This window comes from Quercus suber, unplaced genomic scaffold (assembly GCF_002906115.3).
Source record: "Quercus suber isolate HL8 unplaced genomic scaffold, Cork oak 2.0 scaffold_19, whole genome shotgun sequence".
NCBI lineage: Eukaryota > Viridiplantae > Streptophyta > Magnoliopsida > Fagales > Fagaceae > Quercus > Quercus suber.
This window is the reverse complement of record NW_027069484.1, coordinates 762925-776834: the sequence shown is the minus strand read 5'-3', so window position 1 is coordinate 776834 and position 13910 is coordinate 762925. Positions and strand designations below refer to the sequence as shown.

The following is a 13910-nucleotide window of genomic DNA, read 5'->3' as shown; positions in this document are numbered from 1 at the left end:
TTTTTCATATTCTTTTGCCACAATTTAAGGATATATTCCAATTATGATAAGTATATATTTGGCATCAGTTTATAAGCTCAATTTTTAATTTTTTTAGTTTTCATATACAACTTTTTAAAATCTTAAATTTTTTCACATTTTTTCACTTTTTCAAAAATTTTCAATATAAAAGTATACTTTAACACTCGTTTAATTTTCATACCAACGCTATCACCTTTATAAATAGCTTTTTTCTTTTCTTTTCTCCAACACATGACTTTTCTTTTTCATATAAAGTAATGGTTAGTTGCCTCCAACCTAAAAAAAAAGAAATCTTAGTTGGTAGTCGCCCTCTATAGAAGGAGGCCTGGCATATATGCCGGGTACAGGATATACAAAATCCTATAGAAGGTCCCAGGCGGCTACATGAGTAAGGAATAAGAATGCATGAAGGGTATATGACGTAGTTTACACATCAAGAGTGATATCATCATAGTGATATAAATGTGTGAGGCTACTGTATTTTTAGTTGTTTACGTTCTTTTTCGCGCACGAGGGAAGATTATTCTCCCTTTTAAGAGAGACCATACAAATTTCATTACAAAGAGAGATAGGCCACAGAAGATTCGCGGCCAAAATTATCATAATTGACTTCGTATGCTAATTTGTCTCTCTTCTTTCTCTTTCCATTTATATGAGTGGTGTGTGAATATATGTGAATCCAGTTGTGAGTATGCTTCAATCCACTAATATTTATATATGAGCAAAACTTAGGTACAATATTTAAGTGATATTCCTTAGGTACCTCTCTTAAAATTCTGTCATGTGGTTTTTTTCTCATAGATGGAAGTGTATTTTTTAAGTTAAATAGTCACATGACAGAATCTTACAAAAAGAATCTAAGGAACAGCACTTAAGGTATTGTACATAAGTTTTTTCCTTTAAATATATCCGAGTTGTGAGTATGTGAGTATGTGTGTGCGTGCACTAGTAAAAAACAAGAAGTTTATCCAAATTTCAAATTGAGCGAATAAAAAAAAAAAAGTAGAAGAAAAAAAAAGATTAGTAGAGGGAATTAAAAAAAGACATCAATTAATAAAGTAACAGAGAATCATGTATATATATATATATATATATTATAATTCAATTGTTATGAATCAAAATATATGTATTTTAAGGCCAAAATGGGCATTTGCTCATTTCGTCAAAACTTTCCAGCAAAATGCCCTTGTTCTGAAACTATCTAGCAAAATGCCTATGTTTTAAACTCGATTTTCTATAAATTGATTTTCAATGAAAAACTTGATTTTTAGAAAATTGAGTTATTTGAAATCAAACTTAAATAAAAAAAAAAAAAAAAATACATGGAACTCGAGTTCTATGTAAAATTTCTCACATTACTCGATTTTCTAAAAATAAAGTTTCAAAACAAAGGCATTTTGCTAGATAGTTTTAGGATATGGACATTTTGCTACATTTTTTGGGCGAAATGGGCAAATGCCCATTTTGGCCTGTATTTTAAATTCATGAAATGAAATGTAAGAAACTATAGTGGCATAACAACCAACATAGTATTTTGGGATTCACCAACAAATTAATAAACAAACTATTTAAGAGAAACATGAAATAAAGAAAATAAGCATACCTCTTTGAGATGAATTGTAATAAATTATAGTGGCATAACTTTTGATGCTTAAGGAGACAGATATATATATATATATATATATATAAAAGAACAGATTTTACAACATGCAAAGCAAATAATAAATGAAACTAACTTTTCAATTTCATAAATCATGTGTTATTTACCTAGTGTTAACTGCATTGTATAATTGGCTGGAAGTGGTTGCATTGAAGCACAAAATACCAAATGCTGAAATCTTTTAAGCTCCTACATTTATGCCTTCAAATAATCATTGAGTTGGAGTGGAAACCATTATTTTTTTAGCAGTTGAAGAGTGTTTGTACAAGGAAAGAGAGGTTGTAAGTGAGTGAAGGTTTTGGCTGGGTTTCATCTACACACGGGGAGGAAGAAGAGAGTTTATAAGTGGCTAGGCTTCATCTACACGTGGGAGGAAGAAGAGAGTTTGTGGGTAAAAGTTTAGGCTTTGATTTACATGTGGGTGGGGAGGGTCAGACCTTTTAGGCTTTCATCTACATGTGGTGGGAAGGGTTAGACCTTTTAGCCTTTGACCTACATTTGGGTGGGGAGGGTGAGACTTGGGTCATAAGATTTGGGCTAAGGCTTTTCGTAATTTTGGCCTATTTTTAAAAGGTAGTCACTTTTTTAGAGAGTTAAGACATTTGGTGTAATTGTCAAGCTCAGCCCATATAGTATGTAACAGTAAAAAGAAGTCACTATAATCTATTGGATAATAGTTAAAAAACATAATGAAAAATGTTAAAAAGTCTAAAAGTAAAATTAGAGAGCTACATAGTAGGACCTCATGCACTCCCACATAAGGTCTCTGCTTATATATATTGATTGTGGTGATATCAAAACCGTACACCAATATTAATCCCTACCAAAATATTTCCTCTCTTATCCAAGCCAAAATGGCCTCCAGTATAGTATCGACAACTTTTTGCAAGATTCATTAATGCAAGATTGTATTTTTAACCTTTCTTGATGTTAATGTTGGGAATTTGTATGTAATTCAATGAAGGAATAACAATAAATAGTTGGGTAAAAAATGGCTTAGAGGCACGAACACTTCGCTATATTTAAACAATATTTGTCCACACACAAAATATACTAAAAGCTTACTACAAATTCGTTTCAAGATACAACTAAGCTAGGAATTCTTCAAGTAGTAATCCTGAGAGAATTATTGTGAATTTCAATGAAAATGGTGGAAAGTAGTGACAAAGGGAATGAGTCAAGTGGAACATAGCCCTTCAAAAGGCATATTTGGGGAGTTACTTTAATTGATTTTAATGTTCACAAAGCATTATAACTGTTTGTTGAACTTGAATTGAAAATGAGTTAAACCCCTTAAACAAACCAATTGATCTTTTGCTCATCAGCTTATACAGACAGTAGTCTCTCCATTTTCAATATGATATATATAACTTATCTTGTATATACCTTTATAAAGTACAATTAACACAAGGCGGCCAAAGAAATAAGTAATTCCCTGAGGCCCATTTATACATTCAAAATGGTTATTGGTTTAATTTCTTACTAATGTATCTGTCATTAAGGCTTGTAGAAGTTGGCTTTTAGTCCATTGTCAGCTAAGGTCCAAGCCGCTGCAATAACTATTAGAATAATCAAGACAATGCCAAAGCAACCTAACCCCATGTTTATAAACCAAACCAAACCATTTGGTCGAGGTTTCTTCATTGCAATCCACATGATACATGGATAAGCAAAAGTTAAAGGTAATGTAGTACCTCCAACTAAAGGTGCTAGTCTTCCCAAAAATGGAAAAGTCAGAAAGAAAGAAAGCCAACCCTCCATAGAAAATGCAAAGGAATGTGCGAACCCACCTCGGGCATGGCTGATTTTTTCTTGCTTGTGTATCTAACTTCCAAGTTGTCAAAAACAACCATTGCGTAAACTTGGAATGTACAAAAACAGTTTACCAATACTAGTAGGCACAGTGAGGTCTTAATTAACTTCGAGCTGTTTGGTCCGTGGATTTGTGAAAATAAAGTCAACAATTCTTGTCCTCCACTATACGGTACCTGTGATTCATAAATACATAGAAAAATGAAAAATAATGAAAAAAGAAAAATAAAAAAGAATTTATGAAGCCAAATTTCATTATATCATGGAAAATTAGAAGAGTCAAAATCATGCTTTTCTCTCACATTTTTTGATATAGAGTACATTGATATAAACTTTTTTAAGTATATATACAAGTGCCTATAAAGTCTTGCATTTTCCCCTTCCCTATTTATGAAAAAACATAATTCTCTGTTTCATCAGAAATTGAAAGAGTCCATTTCAAGGTTCAAATATTTTTTTTAGTCTAATAATGTTCAAACCTATTTGTCATATCTAATAAGATCCATTTCACAAATAGAAGATATCTTATGATAATAAGATTTTATATATTGTAGATGCGTTGTTCTATACAATTTATTTTTGGGGAAAATGCGAAAAATATCTCTAAAAGTTCAATTTGCTTACAAACACATTTTTTGTACCATCAATTTAAATTTTTAGTCCCTTGAGATCTTACAAGTATCCAAATTGACCTCTATGTTAAACTTCCATCAGTTTGAAGGATGAATTGTAATCATGTGCCTTGTATGTGACCGCATTTATTATTTTAAAAAAAAAAAATTGAAAACAATGACATCTTAAAAAAATATATATTAGAAATTATATAAAACTATTTTTTGTTATAAAAAATTGAATTGTCAATAAGATGAAAACTTCATATCTAATATTATAAGATCAATGCCCAATTTCATGTGACACAGTAGATGAAGAATCAAAATTAGTACAGAAAAAATCCCCTAAATTCATGCCTTTTACACGGAACAAAATCATCAATTTTCAAATTTCATGCCCTCTATACAAAACAAACCAAACTATCAATTCGTAAATTCACAAAATCACTCAAATTTCTGCCATAAATTCTCAACAATACCTCTGCTTCCAAGTTGCAAAACAATATTAAAAATTTAAAAACTCTTAACCTCAACTTGACATGGAAGAAAAGACCATCGTGGAAGGAGCGTTAAGATAAGAAAGGGCAATAAGTGAGATTGTTCAAGAAACCATATATCTATACCTAACAAAAAGTAAGATTTTAAAAAACTATATTTTAAAAGTGCATTTTTAAACCACCATCTCAAACAGGAACTTATTTGATTGATGAAAAAATCATGATGATATAAAATAGGTCTCTTCTTAAGTAAGTATATAACAAATCTCAATAAGTTCAACAAAAGAAGATTTGCTTACCTTGTTTCCATAAGCCCAAAATCCACCTATTGCAAGGGGATATTGGCACATAGCGATTACTATGTATGATATTGTCACCCTTGTGCACATTGACCTATAGGATGTTTGTTTTGGACTTGAAGGCAATGTTCCCTGCAAAATTAAAGACATTTTAACTTAAAATTACATTCAAATCAAGATGACAAATGTATCTATTCTTTTAAAGCATTACTTGGTTTGTTTTTATAATAGTGCATCACTTTTTATTTTTCTAATCAAAATGATAGCATAACCTTAAGTTACTTAGAAGGTAAGCTCTCTTATTTTAGGAGAAATTATCATGTCCATAGGGTGGACTCTTCCCTCTTTTCACTTGAATATATATATATATATATACACACCATGGAACCCCCACATTGTAAGGGGGAGTATGTATGTATTGAATGTATGAGATAATTGTTGATATTTAGAGTCAACCTTATGTGAGTGGGGAGATTGTAGAGGACTTAACCCAATGAACCTAATAATGAAGTTATACAGACTATCACATCATTTAAAATTTATCTTGCCCAACCAAAGATTCCTTCTCTTGCAAGGGAGCGGTAGTGAGGTACCACCACTGGGGAAGGGCTAGTGATCTTTTATTAGTTTGTATGTAAATACAAAATATCTGAGGCATTTTTGCCAACCTTTAAGATTGAAGTGTTGTATACGTATTCAATTTTAAAAAATTGTCGCGTGAGTACATATCCTTATGTAGAGTTTCATATTTTAGATTTTTAACATCTATTGAATCCGAAAGGGTCACGAGTTTAGGCTGGGCTGAGCTTTCTTACATAGTTGGATACTCTCATGTTGTATCCTAATGTTGGGCAAAGGCACAAACCTTGACTTAATTAGCGCGCAATTGTTGAAGCATATCTTAACCCAAAAGCAAAGAGCTATGGTATAACACACTTCTTTTTACAAAAAATTACAATTTGTCTGACAACATTTTCACAAAGACTCATACATAACAAATTATTTTCACACACTAATTACAAATTACCAATTTGACAAGTTAAGAAATTCTATGCGAATAATGTATTCATAAACCTTTGTTTACCCAAAAACCAAAAGAAAAAGTGTAATTCTAAACCTTTCGAAAAGGAAAAGGATATTTTTTTATTATTAAATATTGAGAGAGGAAGAGGTGGAGTTCAAATCACTAACATGATAACCACCGAATTATCATTGGAACTTGAAAAGGAAAATGCAGAAAGTATGTTAGGATTCTAACTTGTATCTTGAGGATAACATTATGTCCTTTGAATGCAAAAGCAATGATCCCAAATGCATTCAACACATCACTGAATTTTTCCATGTTAGATTTCACTTCATCAGATTGACCGTAGGATAAGCCTACAGGCCTATCTTTGGTAATTGAGAGAACCCAAATCAAAGTAGAATATAGAATAGCTGTGGTAGCCCCAATTAGAGACACCCAGGCTATAGAGTTGAGGTTGGGTAGTTGGGTTATAAGTAATGCTACGCATGTGAACACCAAGTACCACTCTATACTTGTCAATGATTTGGCATGACACATGGCATCACCGTCACATATGGTTTTGAATAAGATATCTAGGGTGCCACCTCCAGTGATAATTAAAATGATACAAGCACCCCCTGAATTGTACATTACAAGGAATAGGGCAAACCAGTTCCCTAGTTTTGGACCTGCATATGGTAACATATTATGACTTTAGATATAATAAAATTGGGAAACAAAATGCATGTAATTGATCTTATTAATTTGTTGAGGATTCATAGGTGACCCCAAATGTTTGGGACTAAAGCTTTGCTATTATATATAATAACACATTATCACCCTTCTATGCATCATGGGTAAGATCTTTGTTATTTGACCAAATTTTATTGGATGTTAAATGAGGAATACAATTTGTATTTGCCACACGTCTTTTTATTTAGTAAGTTGTGAGTCTCTCTCTCTCTCTGTATATATATATATATATATAATCAAGATACTTGTTAAAAATGTTGTATTACTTACTTATATCAAAAAATTAACGACCCGCTAGTTAAAGAATTGAGAAAAATGGGGCTTGTACGTTAAAAGTATACATTTCTTTTTAAACAGAAAGATAACTTTTCAACAATTTATTAGCTTTAACACAAAACTTATTCCGGTTGAGTGTGTTTTTCTTCATATTTGCCTGCTAATGAACTTTAACTTAATTGACACCCACTTTCCTTATAAGTGCTGAGTGAAGGGTGGAGAATGGAGACATAAAAAGTTATGGGTTCATGACTTCTCAAGTGCAAGTGTAACTTATATATCAATAAAAAAAGCAAGCATGGTTTGACTTATATGTTAATAATTGACACCCACTTTCCATAGCCGACAAATTTTTTTCATATAAATTAGAATGATACTTTTTTTTTTTTTTGCTCAATAAAATAAAACTACTCTTAATTAATTAATTAATTAACCCTTTTAGGTGGCACTTTCATCACCATTACCATATCAATTTACTTTATATGGAGGACCAAAGCATGAGTAGAGATAATAATTTTTCACTATTTTTACATTTGCAATGCGAAAACTTTTAAAAAGCAACAGATTACTTTTGTGTTCAATATTTCAATCATATATATAATTGTATAAATTTTATTTCAAATAATTTAATTTCATCATCAAATATTTGTTTAGTTTCTCTTTTATGATGAATCATTTAAAAAGCAAGTAGTTGAAAACGGTATGTACCCTTTAATCAAGTGAAAAACATTAAATAAGGAGAGAGGAAAAGGTGTCAAGTTATAACATTTAATGATTTTTTTTTTTAACCATTAGATCTCTTGTAAAGTTATATATTTTTTACACCATAAATTTCTAAAAGATCTAAGGTTAAAAAAAACATCATTATATGTTATTACTTTTTACCTTATTAATAGTATTACCTAATTAATACTAATATTCTCTCTCTCCTTATTTATTATTGCTTTCAAAATATCAATTTAATTTAGAATAATACTATACATACATTGCAAATCATTGCATACTTTAATTTAAGAGACAAAGGACAAGATAAGCCCACATTCAAATTCCTTAGCCGACAAAATTTTTTCATATAAATTAGAACAATACTTTTTTTTTTTTTTGCTCAATAAAATAAAACTACTCTTAATTAATTAAATAACCCTGTTAGGTGGCACTTTCATCACCATTACCATAACAAGTTACTTCATATGGAGGACCAAAGCATGGGTAGAGATGATAATTTTGCACTATTTTTACATTTGCAATGCAAAAATTTTAAAACAGCAGCAGATTATTTTTGTGTTGAATACTTCAACGTATACATAATTGTATAAAATTTAATTTCATCGTCAAATATCTATTTAATTTCTCTTTTAAGATAAATCATTTAAAAAGCAAATTATTGAAAATGACATGTGCCCTCTAATCAAGGGAAAAACATTAAATAAGAAAAGACAAAAAAAGTGTCAAATTATAACATTTAATAATTTTTTTTTTAACAGATAAATTTCTTAAAAGGTTCCGGTTAACGGGTGCCATGCAGCACCCGTTAAGAATGAATTTAATAATAATATTTTTACATGTGTAGATTTTATCAAGGAAAGAGAAGCTATTAAATTTTTTATTTTTAAGACAAAAATACCCTTCCTCATCTGTTAACTCTCCTCACCCTTTTACGCTCAAAACCAGTTTAGCCGTCTCTCTCTTTTGCCCCCAAAAGAAAAAAAATTTCAAACCAAAACAAACAACAATTTCAATACTCTCAAAAAAACAACAAAATCACACCCTTTCACAAAATAAGAACAATTTGATCTGAAATTAAAAACATTTTGGGTGTGAATGAGGGAGGAACTAGACGGTATAAAACTGGACCCGGCGAAATGCCTACTAAGCGGTCAGCTCTGGCGAATCTGACTAGGCCGAAATGAAGCTCTCCACAAGCAAATCAAACTCGTCCAGATCTCGACTACCAAAACTCCACTGTAAATTGAGTTCCATGGATGCGCCACTATGGCAAATGTGAGTGGGTAACTGGTGTGGTTCTCTATTAACACAAGGGAAAATGGAACAGAAATAAGACGAAAAAAGAAACTGGAGATCTGTTGAGGGAAATTTTGGGTCCCTAGAACCCACTAAAAAAAATATATATATATATATATATATATGTGTGTGTGTGTATATTTTTAAAAAGAATCAAAAGGTAAGAATACATGAAGCCATAGGATGGGAAAGAGACCTGAGATCACAAAGAGAAAATGCTATAAATATGGCGATGGTAAAAATGGTTAAGAGGGTATTTAAGTAAAATAATGCAAAATTTTATGTTTCCAATGCTGCCTGATGCGCATCATTCAGATGTTGACGTTTTTCTTGATTTTCTCATTAAAGCAGGGCTATTTCATTAATAACAGGCAGACTAAAGTAAAATTTAACAGGTGCTGTACAGCACCCGTTAACAAAAGCCTTAGAATAATACTATATATACATTAAATCATTGCATGCTCTAATTTAAGAGACAAAGGACAAGATATGCACACGTTACATTAATTCATTGTGTACTTTAATTTAAGAGACAAAGGACAAGATAAGCACACGGTCAAATTCTTTAGCTGACAAAATCTTTTCACCATCATCATATCAATTTACTTTATATGGAGGACCAAAGCATGAGCAGAGATAATAATTTTTCACTATTTTTACATTTGTAATGCGAAAACTAATAAAAAGCAGCAAATTACTTTTGTGTTCAATACTTTAATCATATACATAATTGTATAAATTTTATTTCAAATAATTTAATTTCTCTTTTAGGATGAATCGTTTAAAAAGCAAGTGGTTGAAAATGGCATGTGCCCTTTAATCAAGTGAAAAACATTAAATAAGAAGAGAGAAAAAGGTGTCAGGTTATAACATTTAATGATGTTTTTTTTAACCGTTAGATCTCTTAAAAATCTACGGTGTAAAAAATGTGTAACTATACAAGAGTTACATCATGTGTAACTTGAACCCATCTCTTATATATATATATATATGTGTGTGTGTGTGTTTAGAAAATAAAATTATTATCTAATAAAATAGTGAATACATTTTATCTTGTGCTTCTAGAATATTCATTAACAAAAAGTATAATAATAATAACAACAATAACAACTACTACTAGCCTCATAACACGCATGCACGTGTGATGAAGTTCTTTTTATTATTATTTTGAGTTTAATGTAATTTTTTAATTTGAATTTATCTTTTATTAGTGAGGTTATATAGGAATGAATTTTTAAAAAAACTAAAATTTAGGATTTGAGAATAAGTAAACGGCTAGATTTAGTGTGTGCTAGTTTTTAGGGAAAAATGTATTAAACATGCGTGAAATATATTTAAATCGAAAGTGTGCTAATTTTTAGGGATAAAAAATTTTATTGGGTAGTTTTTTTTTCTTAAATTTTGTTGAATTACAATTTTAACCCTATTTTTTATTTTATAGGAATAAAAATTATCTAATTAAATTAAGGGTATTTTTGTACACAAACTGGTTTACATGAAATTTCCTCCAACCCACTTCGTGGCTGTTAAACAAACTATTTACGTGTACTATTAGTCACATAACATTTTTAATAAATTATATGACTTGCTTAAATAATACACATGTATAGACTTATAAATCACCAAGTTGTGAGTTGATGAAAAATTCCCCCAAACTAATTTGGAGGAAAACCTTGTCCATAATAATAACAGGGGGTTTTGCACTAACCAAAAGAAGCTATTGCAAGTTGCATGTATTTGCTATAGCGAATTCCAGGCATTGCTTCATGTAGTCGAACAAGAATAAATATGGTATAGAGTTGCCATGCAAATGCTAGTGACAAACATATGATACCCCATGTCCTACAACCAATGAAATAATTACAATAAGATATTAATTGGACTTAAAAAATTTCACAACTATTGAAGTGACAAATAGTTATTACTAGTGGGTAAAAATAATGATATCTGTGATATGCCCAATAACTGGGAATGAGTAAAAGCTTCTCTACTTAATTATTGTGTTTATATCATTACTCAAACTCATGAAGTTAAATCAAATGATAGGACTTTTCTTCGGGCTGCTACATTTGGAACTTATTGAAAGCAACAATAGGATGGTTTCTTTGTAGCCAAAGAAAGAGAGCAACCCTATTAGCAATAGCATGGACCACAGCTAATTGAATAGAAGTTACAGTTTTAAAGAATGAATTTGGTTCAACAAATGCAAATAAGAACAACAATAGGACTTTTCTTCAGGCTGCTACATTTGGAACTTATTGAAAGCAACAATAGGATGGTTTCTTTGTAGCCAAAGAAAGAGAGCAACCCTATTAGCAATAGCATGGACCACAACTAATTGAATAGAAGTTACAGTTTTAAAGAATGAATTCGGTTCAACAAATGCAAATAAGAACAACAAACTTTAAGGTTTTCTGTTACTTGGTACAGATTCCATAAGATTTTCCGAAAGTAAAACCGCTGTTGGATGTGAACTTGTGTGTCCATGATTTAACATCTTTGGAAGATGTGTTACTGTTAATTCAACGAGAGAAAAGAGACAGAGAGGGGATAAAATTTCATGTTCCTGAAATAATTATTAAATAGTTCGGAATTGATGTTCTTTCTTCTCATATAAGGACAAACGTTAGATTCAATCACATAATTATTTTTAAAAAGATAGTATTATTTATGTTCAATTGATCAAATACAATTATTAGCAAAAAAAAAAAAAAATTGATCAAATACAATCACATAATTGGTTTTAATTCAAAATTTTAAATTTTATTGTATACAATAATAATGAGTGCACAAAACTCTTACTTTTAAGAAATTAGGAAAATGTTATGGTAGGCCATTTTTACCAAATATTTGGGAGAGACAAATTCCCAAACGGTTTAGATAATATTATATTCTATTAATTAAATTCACAAGGAAACCATTTAGGGAAAAGTTAACGATGACCTAAAGGTATTAGTTTAGGAATTATTTTTGAAATATTTTATGAGAAAATGATAAAGTAATTAATTTTTTTATGGTTTTTTTATATTTTCTATGAAAGTAGTGTCAAAACTTTTTTAAAATAGTTTATTAACAATTACACTAAAAGCATCCGTTAACATAACCCAAAACTTATTATTATTCTCGATTGAAGAAAGTGACATTACTCTACAATAAGTTTGCAAGATCTTGTAGATAAATTGTTTATAAATGTGAGCGATATATGTTGTTCATGAACTGCACTTTATATTATATTACACAAACAAGTGAAGCTTTAATTTTTAAAGCTTCTTTCCCAACATGTTATCATATTTTTAAAAACTAAACTGAATCAACAAGTCCAACTGGGAACCGGGCAACAATCTGGTTTGATAAAACTCCCAAAACTAGTAAAAACAGAAAACCGGGAGAAAATTGGTTTTTTGACTGTGTCAATTTTTAAAATTATGCATATTATTGTTATCATACTTAACCCATGAATACGCATAGATGCATCTAAAAATAAACACATTTTTTAATCATAAAAATATACATAATTAATCAAATTATTAGACAAAATGACAATTTTATTTTATGACTTGAATAGATGAAATTCAGTAACTAAAAGTACATACAATATATCAAACATCATATATTCATGAAGTGTGATTCTCTTTCAAGCATGGACTGACAACTCATACACACACATTCATGACTGAGTCTGTTAGAGCTTGACTCAGTCATCAAACTCACACTGTATGTCACTCATTTCACAACTCATCCTCTTCTCTTGGAGAACAATATGACTTTATTAATTAGTTGAGCAACATTAACTACAAATCAATAAATCATTGGAAAAGATAGCTTACCATCCAAGTGAGGCAAATGCAATAGGAAGCGAAAGAGCTTGCCATCCAAGTCCTGAGCAAATTAAATGAAACGTTGTGAAATTGGTGTTGCCATTCCTGGACTCTGTGATGGGAAGCCAAGCTTCCTGTGGATTGTTCTGGTAACCTTGCAAGCTTGTAGATGAAGTAATATCTTTTGAGGGATCACCATCTATAATGGATATCGTTTGCATTGCCTCTGCTTCAGTATTGGTATCTAAAGGTGAAGTTGCGAGTGGAATGACTTGACTACTTTTTAATTCTACCACTTCTCCCAAGGATACCTTCCTCTGCTTTGAGTTCAAAAGCTATATTGAAAATATTAGGAGAATGAGCACCGTTGCAAATATTAAGCTAGCGATTGCTGGTATATATATAATGATTAATGGCTACTGGTTCTCGTGGAGAACTTGTACACTCTTACATTCTGCCTGTGTTAAATAAATCTATTGTTTAGTTAAGGATATAAATATTGATTGATATCTGAAACCCATATAATTGTACTTTAATAATTGAGATTGACAGTTCAAAGAGAGTTTGCTTTCAAATTTTCAACCCTGGAATCAGAATTTTTTAAGAAGTTTCACGTACACAACTAGTGGCGGAGCTAGGAAATTTTTGTACGGTGGCCAAGCTAAATATAACAAAATTCTTAAAGTAAAAAAAAAAAAAAAAAAAAAAAAAAAAAAAAACTCAAACAAGTACTTTTTGTCATAAATTAAAAACTTTTTGAGTCATTCATAAATTAAAATTTTATTAAAGTTTTATTTATTTATTTATTTATAATTTTTTATTTTTTACTTTTATCTACAGTACTTTCAGCAAAAAGTTTTCAGTTTCAACAAAATGCAGATTTCAAAGAAACCTTTAAAAAGTAACTTTCTTTTTGGTCTGTTTGAAATTCGCTTATTTTGCTAAAACTGAAAATTTTTTATTGAAAATACTGTAAATAAAGGAAAAAATTAGCTGAAATAGTACAGTGGGACTCATAAATAGTACCAAAAAGTGCAATGGGACTTATGAATAGTACCAAAAATAAGCTGAATAGTAAAATAAGTTGGCAAAATTAATCATGCCTAACTAACACTTAGGGTTTGTTTGGAATCTG

General features: G+C 30.3%; 1 pseudogene; it reads right to left on the bottom strand.

Annotated features, from left to right (window-relative positions):
• Positions 1-3178: 3178 nt before the first annotated feature.
• Positions 3179-13140, bottom strand: LOC112018580 (lysine histidine transporter-like 8; annotated as a pseudogene).
• Between the last annotated feature and the right edge of the window lie 770 nt (positions 13141-13910).